The sequence below is a fragment of the Peromyscus eremicus genome, chromosome 8a (genome assembly GCF_949786415.1).
Source record: "Peromyscus eremicus chromosome 8a, PerEre_H2_v1, whole genome shotgun sequence".
Taxonomy (NCBI): domain Eukaryota; kingdom Metazoa; phylum Chordata; class Mammalia; order Rodentia; family Cricetidae; genus Peromyscus; species Peromyscus eremicus.
In genome coordinates this window covers 18778552-18795414 of record NC_081423.1, presented here as the reverse complement: position 1 = coordinate 18795414, position 16863 = coordinate 18778552, and positions in this window count along the sequence as shown.

Below are 16863 nucleotides of genomic sequence, written 5' to 3'. Positions count from 1 at the left end.
TCAGGGGTAGGCCCAGGCCCACATCTCTTATTGTCAGGGCCCAGGCCTCTTCAGGGTCAGGGATAGGCCCAGGCCCACATCTCTTATTGTCAGGGCCCAGGCCTCTTCAGGGTCAGGGATAGGCCCAGGCCCACATCTCTTATTGTCAGGGCCCAGGCCTCTTCAGGGTCATGGATAGGCCCAGGCCATCGTCTCTTCTTGTTGGGCCCAGGCCTCTTCAGGGTCAGGGATAGGCCCAGCCCCACATTTTTCTGTTGGGCCCAGGCCTCTTCAGGGTCAGGGGTAGGCCCAGGCCCTCATCTCTTCTTGTAGGTCCCAGGCTTCTTCAGGGTCATGGGTAGGCCCAGGCCCACATCTCTTCTTGTTGGGCCCAGGCCTCTTCAGGTCAGGAATTGGCCCAGGCCATCGTCTCTTCTTGTTGGGCCCAGGCCTCATCAGCGTCATGGATAGGCCCAGGCCATCGTCTCTTCTTCTTTGGCCCAGGCCTCTTCAGGGTCAGGGGTAGGCCCAGGCCCACATCTCTTCTTGTAGGGCCCAGGCCTCTTCAGGGTCAGGAATAGGCCCAGGCCATCGTCTCTTCTTGTTGGGCCCAGGCCTCTTCAGGGTCAGGGGTAGGCCCAGGCCCACATCTCTTCTTGTTGGGCCCAGGCCTCTTCAGGGTCAGGGGTAGGCCCGGGCCCACATCTCTTCTTGTTGGGCCCAGGCCTCTTCAGGGTCAGGGATAGGCCCAGGCCATCGTCTCTTCTTGTTGGGCCCAGGCCTCTTCAGGGTCAGGGGTAGGCCCAGGCCCACATCTCTTCTTGTTGGGCCCAGGCCTCTTCAGGGTCAGGGGTAGGCCCGGGCCCACATCTCTTCTTGTTGGGCCCAGGCCTCTTCAGGTTCAGGGATAGGCCCAGGCCATCGTCTCTTCTTGTTGGGCCCAGGCCTCTTCAGGGTCAGGGGTAGGCCCAGGCCCACATCTCTTCTTGTTAGGCCCAGGCCTCTTCAGGGTCAGGGGTAGGCCCAGGCCATCGTCTCTTCTTTTTTTTTTTTTTTATTTTAATTTTTTTCTTTTTTTTTTCCACATCTCCTCTTCTTGATCCCAGGCCTCTTCAGGGTCAGGGGTAGGCCCAGGCCCACATCTCTTCTTCTTTGCCCAGGCCTTCTCAGGGTCAAGGGTAGGCCCAGGCCCACATCTCTTCTAGTTGGGGCCATGCCTCTTCAGGGTCAGGGATAGGCCCAGGCCCACATCTCTTCTTGTAGGTCCCAGGCCTCTTCAGGGTCATGGGTAGGCCCAGGCCCACATCTCTTTTTGTTGGGCCCAGGCCTCTTCAGGTCAGGAATAGGCACAGGCCATCGTCTCTTCTTGTTGGGCCCAGGCCTCATCAGCGTCATGGATAGGCCCAGGCCATCGTCTCTTCTTCTTTGGCCCAGGCCTCTTCAGGGTAATGGATAGGCCAAGGCCCACATCTCTTCTTGTCAGGGCCCAGGCCTCTTCAGTGTCAGGGATAGGCCCAGTCCCACATCTCTTCTTGTTGGGCCCAGGCCTCTTCAGGGTCAGGGGTAGGCCCAGGCCCACATCTCTTTTTGTTGGGCCCAGGCCTCTTCAGGAACAGGGATAGGCCCAGGCCCACATCTCTTCTAGTTGGGGCCAGGCCTCTTCAGGGTCAGGGGTAGGCCCAGGCACACATCTCTTCTAGTTGGGGCCAGGCCTCTTCAGGGTCAGGGATAGGCCCAGCCCCACATTTTTCTGTTGGGCCCAGGCCTCTTCAGTATCATGGGTAGGCCCAGGCCCACATCTCTTCTTGTAGGGCCCAGGCCTCTTCAGGGTCAGGGATAGGCCCAGGCCATCGTCTCTTCTTCTTTTTTTTTTTTTTTTTTTAATTTTAATTTTTTTTTTTTTTTCCACATCTCCTCTTCTTGATCCCAGGCCTCTTCAGGGTCAGGGGTAGGCCCAGGCCCACATCTCTTCTTGTTGGGCCCAGGCCTCTTCAGGGTCAGGGGTAGGCCCAGGCCCTAATCTCTTCTTGTAGGGCCCAGGCCTCTTCAGGGTCAGGGGTAGGCCCAGGCCCACATCTCTTCTTATTGGGCCCAGGCCACTTCAGGGTCAGGATAAGGCCCAGGCCCACATCTCTTCTTGTTGGGCCCAGGCCTCTTCAGGGTCAGGGATAGGCCCAGGCCCACATCTCTTCTTGTTGGACCCAGGCCTCTTCAGGGTCAGGGATAGGCCCAGCCCATCGTCTCTTCTTCTTTGGCCCAGGCCTCTTCAGGGTCATGGATAGGCCCAGGCCCACATCTCTTCTTGTTGGACCCAGGCCTCTTCAGGATCAGGAGTAGGCCCAGGCCCACATCTCTTCTTATTGGGCCCAGGCCACTTCAGGGTCAGGCTTAGGCCCAGGCCCACATCTCTTCTTGTAGGACCCAGGCCTCTTCAGGATCAGGAGTAGGCCCAGGCCCACATCTCTTCTTGTAGGGCCCAGGCCTCTTCAGGGTCAGGGGTAGGCCCTGGCCATCGTCTCTTCTTGTTGGGCCCAGGCCTCTTCAGGGTCAGGGATAGGCCCAGCCCCACATCTCTTCTTCTTTGACCCAGACCTCTTCAGGGTCATAGGTAGGCCCAGGCCCACATCTCTTCTTGTTGGGGCCAGGCCACTTCAGGTCAGGGAAAGGCCCAGGCCCACATCTCTTCTTGTTGGACCCAGGCCTCTTCAGGATCAGGAGTAGGCCCAGGCCCACATCTCTTCTTATTGGGCCCAGGCCACTTCAGGGTCAGGCTTAGGCCCAGGCCCACATCTCTTCTTGTTGGGCCCAGGCCTCTTCAGGGTCAGGGGTAGGCCCAGGCCCACATCTCTTATTGTCAGGGCCCAGGCCTCTTCAGGGTCAGGGGTAGGCCCAGGCCATCGTCTCTTCTTCTTTGGCCCAGGCCTCTTCAGGGTCATGGATAGGCCCAGGCCCACATCTCTTCTTGTTGGGCCCAGGCCTCATCAGGGTCAGGGATAGGCCCAGGCCCACATCTCTTCTTGTTGGGCCCAGGCCTCTTCAGGGTCAAGGGTAGGCCCAGGCCCACATCTCTTCTTCTTTTTTTTTTTTTTTTTTTTTAATTTTAATTTTTTTTTTTTTTTTCCACATCTCCTCTTCTTGATCCCAGGACTCTTCAGGGTCAGGGGTAGGCCCAGGCCCACATCTCTTCTAGTTGGGGCCAGGCCTCTTCAGGGTCAGGGATAGGCCCAGGCCCACATCTCTTCTTGTTGGGCCCAGGCCTCTTCAGGGTCATGGGTAGGCCCAGGCCCACATCTCTTCTTGTTGGGCCCAGGCCTCTTCAGGTCAGGAATAGGCCCAGGCCCACATCTCTTCTTGTAGGGCCCAGGCCTCTTCAGGGTCAGGGGTAGGCCCAGGCCATCGTCTCTTCTTGTTGGGCCCAGGCCTCTTCAGGAACAGGGATAGGCCCAGGCCCACATCTCTTCTTGTAGGGCCCAGGCCTCTTCTGGGTCAGGGGTAGGCCCAGGCCATCGTCTCTTCTTGTTGGGCCCAGGCCTCTACAGGGTCAGGGGTAGGCCCAGGCCCACATCTCTTCTTCTTTGACCCAGACCTCTTCAGGGTCAGAGGTAGGCCCAGGCCCACATCTCTTCTTGTTGGGGCCAGGCCACTTCAGGTCAGGGATAGGCCCAGGCCCACATCTTTTCTTGTTGGCGCCAGGCCTCTTCAGGATCAGGAGTAGGCCCAGGCCCACATCTCTTCTTATTGGGCCCAGGCCTCTTCAGGGTCAGGCTTAGGCCCAGGCCCACATCTCTTCTTGTTGGGCCCAGGCCTCTTCAGGGTCAGGGATAGGCCCAGGCCCACATCTCTTTTTGTCAGGGCCCAGGCCTCTTCAGGGTCAGGGGTAGGCCCAGGCCATCGTCTCTTCTTCTTTGGCCCAGGCCTCTTCAGGGTCATGGATAGGCCCAGGCCATCGTCTCTTCTTCTTTTTTTTTTTTTTTTTATTTTATTTTAATTTTTTTTTTTTTTCACATCTCCTCTTCTTGATCCCAGGCCTCTTCAGGGTCAGGGGTAGGCCCAGGCCCACATCTCTTCTTGTTGGGCCCAGGCCTCTTCAGGTCAGGAATAGGCCCAGGCCATCATCTCTTCTTGTTGGGCCCAGGCCTCATCAGCGTCATGGATAGGCCCAGGCCATCGTCTCTTCTTTGGCCCAGGCCTCTTCAGGGTCAGGGGTAGGCCCAGGCCCACATCTCTTCTAGTTGGGGCCAGGCCTCTTCAGGGTCAGGGATAGGCCCAGCCCCACATTTTTCTCTTGGGCCCAGGCCTCTTCAGGGTCAGGGATAGGCCCAGGCCCACATCTCTTCTTGTAGGTCCCAGGCTTCTTCAGGGTCATGGGTAGGCCCAGGCCCACATCTCTTTTTGTTGGGCCCAGGCCTCTTCAGGTCAGGAATAGGCACAGGCCATCGTCTCTTCTTGTTGGGCCCAGGCCTCATCAGCGTCATGGATAGGCCCAGGCCATCGTCTCTTCTTCTTTGGCCCAGGCCTCTTCAGGGTCAGGGGTAGGCCCAGGCCCACATCACCTCTTCTTGATCCAAGGCCTCTTCAGGGTCAGGGGTAGGCCCAGGCCCACATCTCTTCTTGTTGGGCCCAGGCCTCTTCAGGGTCAGGGGTAGGCCCAGGCCCACATCTCTTCTTTTTGGGCCCAGGCCTCATCAGGGTCATAGATAGGCCCAAGCCATCGTCTCTTCTTCTTTGGCCAAGGCCTTCTCAGGGTCAAGGGTAGGCCCAGGCCATCGTCTCTTCTTTGGCCCAGGCCTCTTCAGGGTCAGGGGTAGGCCAGGCCCACATCTCTTCTTGTTGGGCCCAGGCCTCTTCAGGGTCAGGGATAGGCCCAGGCCCACATCTCTTCTTGTAGGGCCCAGGCCTCTTCAGGGTCAGGGGTAGGCCCAGGCTATCGTCTCTTCTTCTTTTTTTTTTTTTTTTTTTTAATTTTAATTTTTTTTTTTTTTCCACATCTCCTCTTCTTGATCCCAGGCCTCTTCAGGGTCAGGGGTAGGCCCAGGCCCACATCTCTTCTTGTTGGGCCCAGGCCTCTTCAGGGTCAGGGGTAGGCCCAGGCCCTAATCTCTTCTTGTAGGGCCCAGGCCTCTTCAGGGTCAGGGGTAGGCCCTGGCCATCGTCTCTTCTTGTTGGGCCCAGGCCTCTTCAGGGTCAGGGGTAGGCCCAGGCCCTAATCTCTTCTTGTAGGGCCCAGGCCTCTTAAGGGTCAGGGGTAGGCCCAGGCCCACATCTCTTCTTATTGGGCCCAGGCCACTTCAGGGTCAGGCTTAGGCCCAGGCCCACATCTCTTCTTGTTGGGCCCAGGCCTCTTCAGGGTCAGGGATAGGCCCAGGCCCACATCTCTTCTTGTTGGACCCAGGCCTCTTCAGGATCAGGAGTAGGCCCAGGCCCACATCTCTTCTTATTGGGCCCAGGCCACTTCAGGGTCAGGCTTAGGCCCAGGCCCACATCTCTTCTTGTAGGACCCAGGCCTCTTCAGGATCAGGAGTAGGCCCAGGCCCACATCTCTTCTTGTAGGGCCCAGGCCTCTTCAGGGTCAGGGGTAGGCCCAGGCCATCGTCTCTTCTTGTTGGGCCCAGGCCTCTTCAGGAACAGGGATAGGCCCAGGCCCACATCTCTTCTTGTAGGGCCCAGGCCTCTTCTGGGTCAGGGGTAGGCCCAGGCCATCGTCTCTTCTTGTTGGGCCCAGGCCTCTACAGGGTCAGGGGTAGGCCCAGGCCCACATCTCTTCTTCTTTGACCCAGACCTCTTCAGGGTCAGAGGTAGGCCCAGGCCCACATCTCTTCTTGTTGGGGCCAGGCCACTTCAGGATCAGGAGTAGGCCCAGGCCCACATCTCTTCTTGTTGGGGCCAGGCCTCTTCAGGATCAGGAGTAGGCCCAGGCCCACATCTCTTCTTATTGGGCCCAGGCCTCTTCAGGGTCAGGCTTAGGCCCAGGCCCACATCTCTTCTTGTTGGGCCCAGGCCTCTTCAGGGTCAGGGATAGGCCCAGGCCCACATCTCTTTTTGTCAGGGCCCAGGCCTCTTCAGGGTCAGGGGTAGGCCCAGGCCATCGTCTCTTCTTCTTTGGCCCAGGCCTCTTCAGGGTCATGGATAGGCCCAGGCCCATATCTCTTCTTGTTGGGCCCAGGCCTCTTCAGGGTCATGGATAGGCCCAGGCCCACATCTCTTCTTGTTGGGACCAGGCCTCTTCAGGGTCAGGGATAGGCCCAGGCCCACATGTCTTCTTCTTCTTTTTTTTTTTAATTTTAATTTTTTTTTTTTTCCACATCTCATCTTCTTAATCCCAGGCCTCTTCAGGGTCAGGGGTAGGCCCAGGCCCACATCTCTTCTTGGGGCCAGGCCACTTCAGGTCAGGGATAGGCCCAGGCCCACATCTCTTCTTGTTGGACCCAGGCCTCTTCAGGATCAGGAGTAGGCCCAGGCCCACATCTCTTCTTATTGGGCCCAGGCCTCTTCAGGGTCAGGGATAGGCCCAGGCCCACATCTCTTATTGTCAGGGCCCAGGCCTCTTCAGCGTCAGGGATAGGCCCAGGCCCATATCTCTTCTTGTTGGGCCCAGGCCTCTTCAGGGTCATGGATAGGCCCAGGCCCACATGTCTTCTTCTTCTTTTTTTTTTTAATTTTAATTTTTTTTTTTTTCCACATCTCATCTTCTTAATCCTAGGCCTCTTCAGGGTCAGGGATAGGCCCAGGCCCACATGTCTTCTTGTTGGGCCCAGGCCACATCAGGGTCAGGCTTAGGCCCAGGCCCACATCTCTTCTTGTTGGGCCCAGCCTCTTCAGGGTCAGGGGTAGGCCCAGGCCCACATCTCTTCTAGTGGGGCCAGGCCTCTTCAGGGTCAGGGATAGGCCCAGGCCCACATCTCTTCTAGTTGGGGCCAGGCCTCTTCAGGGTCATGGGTAGGCCCAGGCCCACATCTCTTCTTGTTGGGCCCAGGCCTCTTCAGGGTCAGGGATAGGCCCAGGCCCTAATCTCTTCTTGTAGGGCCCAGGCCTCTTCAGGGTCAGGGGTAGGCCCTGGCCATCGTCACTTCTTGTTGGGCCCAGGCCTCTTCAGGGTCATGGGTAGGCCCAGGCCCACATCTCTTCTAGTTGGGGCCATGCCTCTTCAGGGTCAGGGATAGGCCCAGGCCCACATCTCTTCTTGTTGGGCCCAGGCCTCTTCATGTCAGGAATAGGCCCAGGCCATCGTCTCTTCTTTGGCCCAGGCCTCTTCAGGGTCAGGGATAGGCCCAGGCCCACATCTCTTCTAGTTGGGGCCAGGCCTCTTCAGGGTCAGGGATAGGCCCAGCCCCACATTTTTCTGTTGGGCCCAGGCCTCTTCAGGGTCAGGGGTAGGCCCAGGCCCACATCTCTTCTTGTAGGTCCCAGGCTTCTTCAGGGTCATGGGTAGGCACAGGCCCACATCTCTTTTTGTTGGGCCCAGGCCTCTTCAGGTCAGGAATAGGCACAGACCATCGTCTCTTCTTGTTGGGCCCAGGCCTCATCAGCGTCATGGATAGGCCCAGGCCATAGTCTCTTCTTCTTTGGCCCAGGCCTCTTCAGGGTCAGGGGTAGGCCCAGGCCCACATCTCCTCTTCTTGATCCCAGGCCTTTTCAGGGTCAGGGGTAGGCCCATGCCCACATCTGTTCTTGTTGGGCCCAGGCCTATTCAGGGTCAGGGGTAGGCCCAGGCCCACATCCCTTCTGGTTTGGCCCAGGCCTCTTCAGGGTCAGGGATAGGCCCAGGCCCACATCTCTTCTTGTTGGGCCCAGGCCTCATCAGGGTCAGGGATAGGCCCAGGCCCACATCTCTTTTTGTTGGGCCCAGGCCTCTTCAGGGTCAAGGGTAGGCCCAGGCCCACATCTCTTCTTGTTGGGCCCAGGCCTCTTCAGGGTCAGGGGTAGGCCCAGGCCCACATCTCTTCTTCTTTTTTTTTTTTTTTTTTTAAATTTTAATTTTTTTTTTTTTTTTCCACATCTCCTCTTCTTGATCCCAGGCCTCTTCAGGGTCAGGGATAGGCCCAGGCCCACATCTCTTCTTGTTGGGCCCAGGCCTCTTCAGGAACAGGGATAGGCCCAGGCCCACATCTCTTCTTGTAGGGCCCAGGCCTCTTCAGGGTCAGGGGTAGGCCCAGGCCCACATCTCTTATTGTTGGGCCCAGGCCTCTTCAGGATCAGGAGTAGGCCCAGGCCCACATCTCTTCTTATTGGGCCCAGGCCACTTCAGGGTCAGGCTTAGGCCCAGGCCATCGTCTCTTCTTGTTGGACCCAGGCCTCTTCAGGGTCAGGCTTAGGCCCAGGCCATCGTCTCTTCTTGTTGGGCCCAGGCCTCTTCAGGGTCAGGGGTAGGCCCAGGCCCACATCTCTTCTTCTTTGACCCAGACCTCTTCAGGGTCAGAGGTAGGCCCAGGCCCACATCTCTTCTTGTTGGACCCAGGCCTCTTCAGGATCAGGAGTAGGCCCAGGCCCACTTCTCTTATTGTTGGGCCCAGGCCTCTTCAGGGTCAGGGATAGGCCCAGGCCCACATCTCTTATTGTCAGGGCCCAGGCCTCTTCAGGGTCAGGGGTAGGCCCAGGCCCACATCTCTTCTTGTTGGGACCAGGCCTCATCAGGGTCAGGGATAGGCCCAGGCCCACATGTCTTCTTCTTCTTCTTTTTTTTTTTTTTTAATTTTAATTTTTTTTTTTTTTTCCACATCTCCTCTTCTTGATCCCAGGCCTCTTCAGGGTCAGGGGTAGGCCCAGGCCCACATCTCTTCTAGTTGGGGCCAGGCCTCTTCAGGGTCAGGGGTAGGCCCAGGCCCACATCTCTTCTTGTTGGGCCCAGGCCTCTTCAGGGTCAGGGGTAGGCCCAGGCCCACATCTCTTCTTGTTGGGCCCAGGCCTCTTCAGGGTCAGGGGTAGGCCCTGGCCATCGTCTCTTCTTGTTGGGTTCAGGCCTCTTCAGGGTCAGGGGTAGGCCCAGGCCCACATCTCTTCTTGGGGCCAGGCCACTTCAGGTCAGGGATAGGCCCAGGCCCACATCTCTTCTTGTTGGACCCAGGCCTCTTCAGGATCAGGAGTAGGCCCAGGCCCACATCTCTTCTTATTGGGCCCAGGCCACTTCAGGGTCAGGCTTAGGCCCAGGCCCACATCTCTTATTGTCAGGGCCCAGGCCTCTTCAGGGTCAGGGGTAGGCCCAGGCCATCGTCTCTTCTTCTTTGGCCCAGGCCTCTTCAGGGTAATGGATAGGCCAAGGCCCACATCTCTTCTTGTCAGGGCCCAGGCCTCTTCAGGGTCAGGGATAGGCCCAGTCCCAAATCTCTTCTTGTTGGGCCCAGGCCTCTTCAGGGTCAGGGGTAGGCCCAGGCCCACATCTCTTTTTGTTGGGCCCAGGCCTCTTCAGGAACAGGGATAGGCCCAGGCCCACATCTCTTCTAGTTGGGGCCAGGCCTCTTCAGGGTCAGGGGTAGGCCCAGGCACACATCTCTTCTAGTTGGGGCCAGGCCTCTTCAGGGTCAGGGATAGGCCCAGCCCCACATTTTTCTGTTGGGCCCAGGCCTCTTCAGTATCATGGGTAGGCCCAGGCCCACATCTCTTCTTGTAGGGCCCAGGCCTCTTCAGGGTCAGGGATAGGCCCAGGCCCACATCTCTTCTTGTTGGACCCAGGCCTCTTCAGGGTCAGGGATAGGCCCAGGCCATCGTCTCTTCTTCTTTGGCCCAGGCCTCTTCAGGGTCATGGATAGGCCCAGGCCATCGTCTCTTCTTCTTTTTTTTTTTTTTTTTTAATTTTAATTTTTTTTTTTTTTTCCACATCTCCTCTTCTTGATCCCAGGCCTCTTCAGGGTCAGGGGTAGGCCCAGGCCCACATCTCTTCTTGTTGGGCCCAGGCCTCTTCAGGGTCAGGGGTAGGCCCAGGCCCTAATCTCTTCTTGTAGGGCCCAGGCCTCTTCAGGGTCAGGGATAGGCCCAGGCCATCGTCTCTTCTTCTTTGGCCCAGGCCTCTTCAGGGTCATGGATAGGCCCAGGCCCACATCTCTTCTTGTTGGACCCAGGCCTCTTCAGGATCAGGAGTAGGCCCAGGCCCACATCTCTTCTTATTGGGCCCAGGCCACTTCAGGGTCAGGCTTAGGCCCAGGCCCACATCTCTTCTTGTAGGACCCAGGCCTCTTCAGGATCAGGAGTAGGCCCAGGCCCACATCTCTTCTTGTAGGGCCCAGGCCTCTTCAGGGTCAGGGGTAGGCCCTGGCCATCGTCTCTTCTTGTTGGGCCCAGGCCTCTTCAGGGTCAGGGATAGGCCCAGCCCCACATCTCTTCTTCTTTGACCCAGACCTCTTCAGGGTCAGAGGTAGGCCCAGGCCCACATCTCTTCTTGTTGGGGCCAGGCCACTTCAGGTCAGGGAAAGGCCCAGGCCCACATCTCTTCTTGTTGGACCCAGGCCTCTTCAGGATCAGGAGTAGGCCCAGGCCCACATCTCTTCTTATTGGGCCCAGGCCACTTCAGGGTCAGGCTTAGGCCCAGGCCCACATCTCTTCTTGTTGGGCCCAGGCCTCTTCAGGGTCAGGGATAGGCCCAGGCCCACATCTCTTATTGTCAGGGCCCAGGCCTCTTCAGGGTCAGGGGTAGGCCCAGGCCATCGTCTCTTCTTCTTTGGCCCAGGCCTCTTCAGGGTCATGGATAGGCCCAGGCCCACATCTCTTCTTGTTGGGCCCAGGCCTCATCAGGGTCAGGGGTAGGCCCAGGCCCACATCTCTTCTAGTTGGGGCCAGGCCTCTTCAGGGTCAGGGATAGGCCCAGGCCCACATCTCTTCTTGTTGGGCCCAGGCCTCTTCAGGGTCATGGGTAGGCCCAGGCCCACATCTCTTCTTGTTGGGCCCAGGCCTCTTCAGGTCAGGAATAGGCCCAGGCCCACATCTCTTCTTGTAGGGCCCAGGCCTCTTCAGGGTCAGGGGTAGGCCCAGGCCATCGTCTCTTCTTGTTGGGCCCAGGCCTCTTCAGGAACAGGGATAGGCCCAGGCCCACATCTCTTCTTGTAGGGCCCAGGCCTCTTCTGGGTCAGGGGTAGGCCCAGGCCATCGTCTCTTCTTGTTGGGCCCAGGCCTCTACAGGGTCAGGGGTAGGCCCAGGCCCACATCTCTTCTTCTTTGACCCAGACCTCTTCAGGGTCAGAGGTAGGCCCAGGCCCACATCTCTTCTTGTTGGGGCCAGGCCTCTTCAGGATCAGGAGTAGGCCCAGGCCCACATCTCTTCTTATTGGGCCCAGGCCTCTTCAGGGTCAGGCTTAGGCCCAGGCCCACATCTCTTCTTGTTGGGCCCAGGCCTCTTCAGGGTCAGGGATAGGCCCAGGCCCACATCTCTTTTTGTCAGGGCCCAGGCCTCTTCAGGGTCAGGGGTAGGCCCAGGCCATCGTCTCTTCTTCTTTGGCCCAGGCCTCTTCAGGGTCATGGATAGGCCCAGGCCCATATCTCTTCTTGTTGGGCCCAGGCCTCTTCAGGGTCATGGATAGGCCCAGGCCCACTTCTCTTCTTGTTGGGACCAGGCCTCTTCAGGGTCAGGGATAGGCCCAGGCCCACATGTCTTCTTCTTCTTTTTTTTTTTAATTTTAATTTTTTTTTTTTCCACATCTCATCTTCTTAATCCCAGGCCTCTTCAGGGTCAGGGGTAGGCCCTGGCCATCGTCTCTTCTTGTTGGGCCCAGGCCTCTTCAGGGTCAGGGATAGGCCCAGGCCCACATCTCTTCTTGGGGCCAGGCCACTTCAGGTCAGGGATAGGCCCAGGCCCACATCTCTTCTTGTTGGACCCAGGCCTCTTCAGGATCAGGAGTAGGCCCAGGCCCACATCTCTTCTTATTGGGCCCAGGCCTCTTCAGGGTCAGGGATAGGCCCAGGCCCACATCTCTTATTGTCAGGGCCCAGGCCTCTTCAGCGTCAGGGATAGGCCCAGGCCCATATCTCTTCTTGTTGGGCCCAGGCCTCTTCAGGGTCATGGATAGGCCCAGGCCCACATGTCTTCTTCTTCTTTTTTTTTTTAATTTTAATTTTTTTTTTTTTCCACATCTCATCTTCTTAATCCTAGGCCTCTTCAGGGTCAGGGATAGGCCCAGGCCCACATGTCTTCTTGTTGGGCCCAGGCCTCATCAGGGTCAGGGATAGGCCCAGGCCCACATCTCTTCTTGTTGGGCCCAGCCTCTTCAGGGTCAGGGATAGGCCCAGGCCCACATCTCTTCTTTTTGGGCCCAGGCCTCATCAGGGTCATAGTTAGGCCCAGGCCATCGTCTCTTCTTCTTTGGCCCAGGCCTCTTCAGGGTCAGGGATAGGCCCAGGCCATCGTCTCTTCTTCTTTTTTTCTTTTTTTTTATTTTATTTTAATGTTTTTTTTTTTTTTCCACATCTCCTCTTCTTGATCCCAGGCCTCTTCAGGGTCAGGGGTAGGCCCAGGCCCACATCTCTTCTTGTTGGGCCCAGGCCACATCAGGGTCAGGCTTAGGCCCAGGCCCACATCTCTTCTTGTTGGGCCCAGCCTCTTCAGGGTCAGGGATAGGCCCAGGCCCACATCTCTTCTTGTTGGGCCTAGGCCTCTTCAGGGTCAGGGGTAGGCCCAGGCCCGCATCTCTTCTTGTTGGGCCCAGGCCTCTTCAGGGTCAGGGGTAGGCCCAGGCCCACATCTCTTCTTTTTGGGCCCAGGCCTCATCAGGGTCAGGAGTAGGCCCAGGCCATCGTCTCTTCTTTGGCCCAGGCCTCTTCAGGGTCAGGGGTAGGCCCAGGCCATCGTCTCTTCTTTGGCCCAGGCCTCTTCAGGGTCAGGGGTAGGCCCAGGCCCACATCTCTTCTAGTTGGGGCCAGGCCTCATCAGGGTCAGGGATAGGCCCAGGCCCACATCTCTTCTTGTAGGGCCCAGGCCTCTTCAGGGTCAGGGATAGGCCCAGGCCCACATCTCTTCTTCTTTTTTTTTTTTTTTTTTTTTTTCATTTTTTTTTTTTTTTTTTTTTCCGCATCTCATCTTCTTGATCCCAGGCCTCTTCAGGGTCAGGGGTAGAGGCCCAGGCCCACATCTCTTCTTTTTTGACCCAGACCTCTTCAGGGTCAGAGGTAGGCCCAGGCCCACATCTCTTCTTGTTGGGCCCAGGCCTCTTCAGGATCAGGAGTAGGCCCAGGCCCACATCTCTTCTTATTGGGCCCAGGCCACTTCAGGGTCAGGCTTAGGCCCAGGCCCACATCTCTTCTTGTTGGGCCCAGGCCTCTTCAGGGTCAGGGATAGGCCCAGGCCCACATCTCTTATTGTCAGGGCCCAGGCCTCTTCAGGGTCAGGGGTAGGCCCAGGCCATCGTCTCTTCTTCTTTGGCCCAGGCCTCTTCAGGGTCATGGATAGGCCCAGGCCCACATCTCTTCTTGTTGGGCCCAGGCCTCATCAGGGTCAGGGATAGGCCCAGGCCCACATCTCTTCTTGTAGGGCCCAGGCCTCTTCAGGGTCAGGGATAGGCCCAGGCCCACATCTCTTCTTTTTGGGCCCAGGCCTCTTCAGGGTCATGGATAGGCCCAGGCCCACATCTCTTCTTTTTGGGCCCAGGCCTCATCAGGGTCAGGGATAGGCCCAGGCCCACATCTCTTCTAGTTGGGGCCAGGCCTCTTCAGGGTCAGGGATAGGCCCAGGCTCACATCTCTTCTTGTTGGGCCCAGGCCTCTTCAGGGTCAGGGGTAGGCCCAGGCTCACATCTCTTCTTGTTGGGCCCAGGCCTCTTCAGGGTCAGGGGTAGGCCCAGGCCCACATCTCTTCTAGTTGGGGCCAGGCCTCTTCACGGTCAGGGGTAGGCCCAGGCCCACATCTCTTCTTGTAGGGCCCAGGCCTCTTCAGGGTCAGGAATAGGCCCAGGCCATCGTCTCTTCTTCTTTTTTTTTTTTTTTTTATTTTAATTTTTTTTTTTTTTCCACATCTCCTCTTCTTGATCCCAGGCCTCTTCAGGGTCAGGGGTAGGCCCAGGCCCACATCTCTTCTTGTTGGGCCCAGGCCTCTTCAGGGTCAGGGGTAGGCCCAGGCCCACATCTCTTCTTGTAGGGCCCAGGCCTCTTCAGGGTCAGGGGTAGGCCCAGGCCCACATCTCTTCTTGTAGGGCCCAGGCCTCTTCAGGGTCAGGGGTAGGCCCAGGCCCACATCTCTTCTTGTTGGGCCCAGGCCTCTTCAGGGTCAGGGGTAGGCCCTGGCCATCGTCTCTTCTTGTTGGGCCCAGGCCTCTTCAGGGTCAGGGGTAGGCCCAGGCCCACATCTCTTCTTGGGGCCAGGCCACTTCAGGTCAGGGATAGGCCCAGGCCCACATCTCTTCTTGTTGGACCCAGGCCTCTTCAGGATCAGGAGTAGGCCCAGGCCCACATCTCTTCTTATTGGGCCCAGGCCACTTCAGGGTCAGGCTTAGGCCCAGGCCCACATCTCTACTTGTTGGGCCCAGGCCTCTTCAGGGTCAGGGGTAGGCCCAGGCCCACATCTGTTCTTGTTGGGCCCAGGCCTCTTCAGGGTTAGGGATAGGCCCAGCCCCACATTTTTCTGTTGGGCCCAGGCCTCTTCAGGGTCAGGGGTAGGCCCAGGCTCACATCTCTTCTTGTTGGGCCCAGGCCTCTTCAGGGTCAGGGGTAGGCCCAGGCCCACATCTGTTCTTGTTGGGCCCAGGCCTCTTCAGGGTCAGGGGTAGGCCCAGGCCCACATCTCTTCTTGTAGGTCCCAGGCCTCTTCAGGGTCAGGGGTAGGCCCAGGCCCACATCTCTTCTTGTTGGGCCCAGGCCTCTTCAGGTCAGGACTAGGCCCAGGCCATCGTCTCTTCTTTGGCCCAGGCCTCTTCAGGGTCAGGGGTAGGCCCAGGCCCACAGCTCTTCTAGTTGGGTCAGGCCTCTTCAGGGTCAGGGATAGGCCCAGCCCCACATTTTTCTCTTGGGCCCAGGCCTCTTCAGGGTCAGGGGTAGGCCCAGGCCCACATCTCTTTTTGTTGGGCCCAGGCCTCTTCAGGTCAGGAATAGGCCCAGGCCCACATCTCTTTTTGTTGGGCCCAGGCCTCTTCAGGGTCAAGGGTAGTCCCAGGCCCACATCTCTTCTTTTTTTTTTTTTTTTTTTTTTAATTTTAATTTTTTTTTTTTTTTCCACATCTCCTCTTCTTGATCCCAGGCCTCTTCAGGGTCAGGGTAGGCCCAGGCCCACATCTCTTCTTGTTGGGCCCAGGCCTCTTCAGGGTCAGGGGTAGGCCCAGGCCCACATCTCTTCTAGTTGGGGCCAGGCCTCTTCAGGGTCATGGGTAGGCCCAGGCCCACATCTCTTCTTGTTGGGCCCAGGCCTCTTCAGGGTCAGGGATAGGCCCAGGCCCTAATCTCTTCTTGTAGGGCCCAGGCCTCTTCAGGGTCAGGGGTAGGCCCAGGCCATCGTCTCTTCTTGTTGGGCCCAGGCCTCTTCAGGGTCAGGGGTAGGCCCAGGCCCACATCTCTTCTTCTTTGACCCAGACCTCTTCAGGGTCAGAGGTAGGCCCAGGCCCACATCTCTTCTTGTTGGACCCAGGCCTCTTCAGGATCAGGAGTAGGCCCAGGCCCACATCTCTTCTTATTGGGCCCAGGCCACTTCAGGGTCAGGCTTAGGCCCAGGCCCACATCTCTTCTTGTTGGGCCCAGGCCTCTTCAGGGTCAGGGATAGGCCCAGGCCCACATCTCTTATTGTCAGGGCCCAGGCCTCTTCAGGGTCAGGGGTAGGCCCAGGCCCACATCTCTTCTTGTTGGGACCAGGCCTCATCAGGGTCAGGGATAGGCCCAGGCCCACATGTCTTCTTATTCTTCTTTTTTTTTTTTTTTAATTTTAATTTTTTTTTTTTTCCACATCTCCTCTTCTTGATCCCAGGCCTCTTCAGGGTCAGGGGTAGGCCCAGGCCCACATCTCTTCTAGTTGGGGCCAGGCCTCTTCAGGGTCAGGGGTAGGCCCAGGCCCACATCTCTTCTTGTAGGGCCCAGGCCTCTTCAGGGTCAGGGGTAGGCCCTGGCCATCGTCTCTTCTTGTTGGGCCCAGGCCTCTTCAGGGTCAGGGGTAGGCCCAGGCCCACATCTCTTCTTGGGGCCAGGCCACTTCAGGTCAGGGATAGGCCCAGGCCCACATCTCTTCTTGTTGGACCCAGGCCTCTTCAGGATCAGGAGTAGGCCCAGGCCCACAACTCTTCTTATTGGGCCCAGGCCACTTCAGGGTCAGGCTTAGGCCCAGGCCCACATCTCTTATTGTCAGGGCCCAGGCCTCTTCAGGGTCAGGGGTAGGCCCAGGCCATCGTCTCTTCTTCTTTGGCCCAGGCCTCTTCAGGGTAATGGATAGGCCAAGGCCCACATCTCTTCTTGTCAGGGCCCAGGCCTCTTCAGGGTCAGGGATAGGCCCAGGCCCACATCTCTTCTTGTTGGGCCCAGGCCTCATCAGGGTCAGGGATAGGCCCAGGCCCACATGTCTTCTTCTTCTTTTTTTTTTTTTTTTTTTTTCATTTTAATTTTTTTTTTTTTTCCACATCTCATCTTCTTGATCCCAGGCCTCTTCAGGGTCAGGGGTAGGCCCAGGCCCACATCTCTTCTTGTTGGGCCCAGGCCTCTTCAGGGTCAGGGGTAGGCCCAGGCCCACATCTCTTCTTGTTGGGCCCAGGCCTCTTCAGGAACAGGGATAGGCCCAGGCCCACATCTCTTCTAGTTGGGGCCAGGCCTCTTCAGGGTTAGGGATAGGCCCAGCCCCACATTTTTCTGTTGGGCCCAGGCCTCTTCAGGGTCAGGGGTAGGACCAGGCCCACATCTGTTCTTGTTGGGCCCAGGCCTCTTCAGGGTCAGGGGTAGGCCCAGGCCCACATCTGTTCTTGTTGGGCCCAGGCCTCTTCAGGGTCAGGGGTAGGCCCAGGC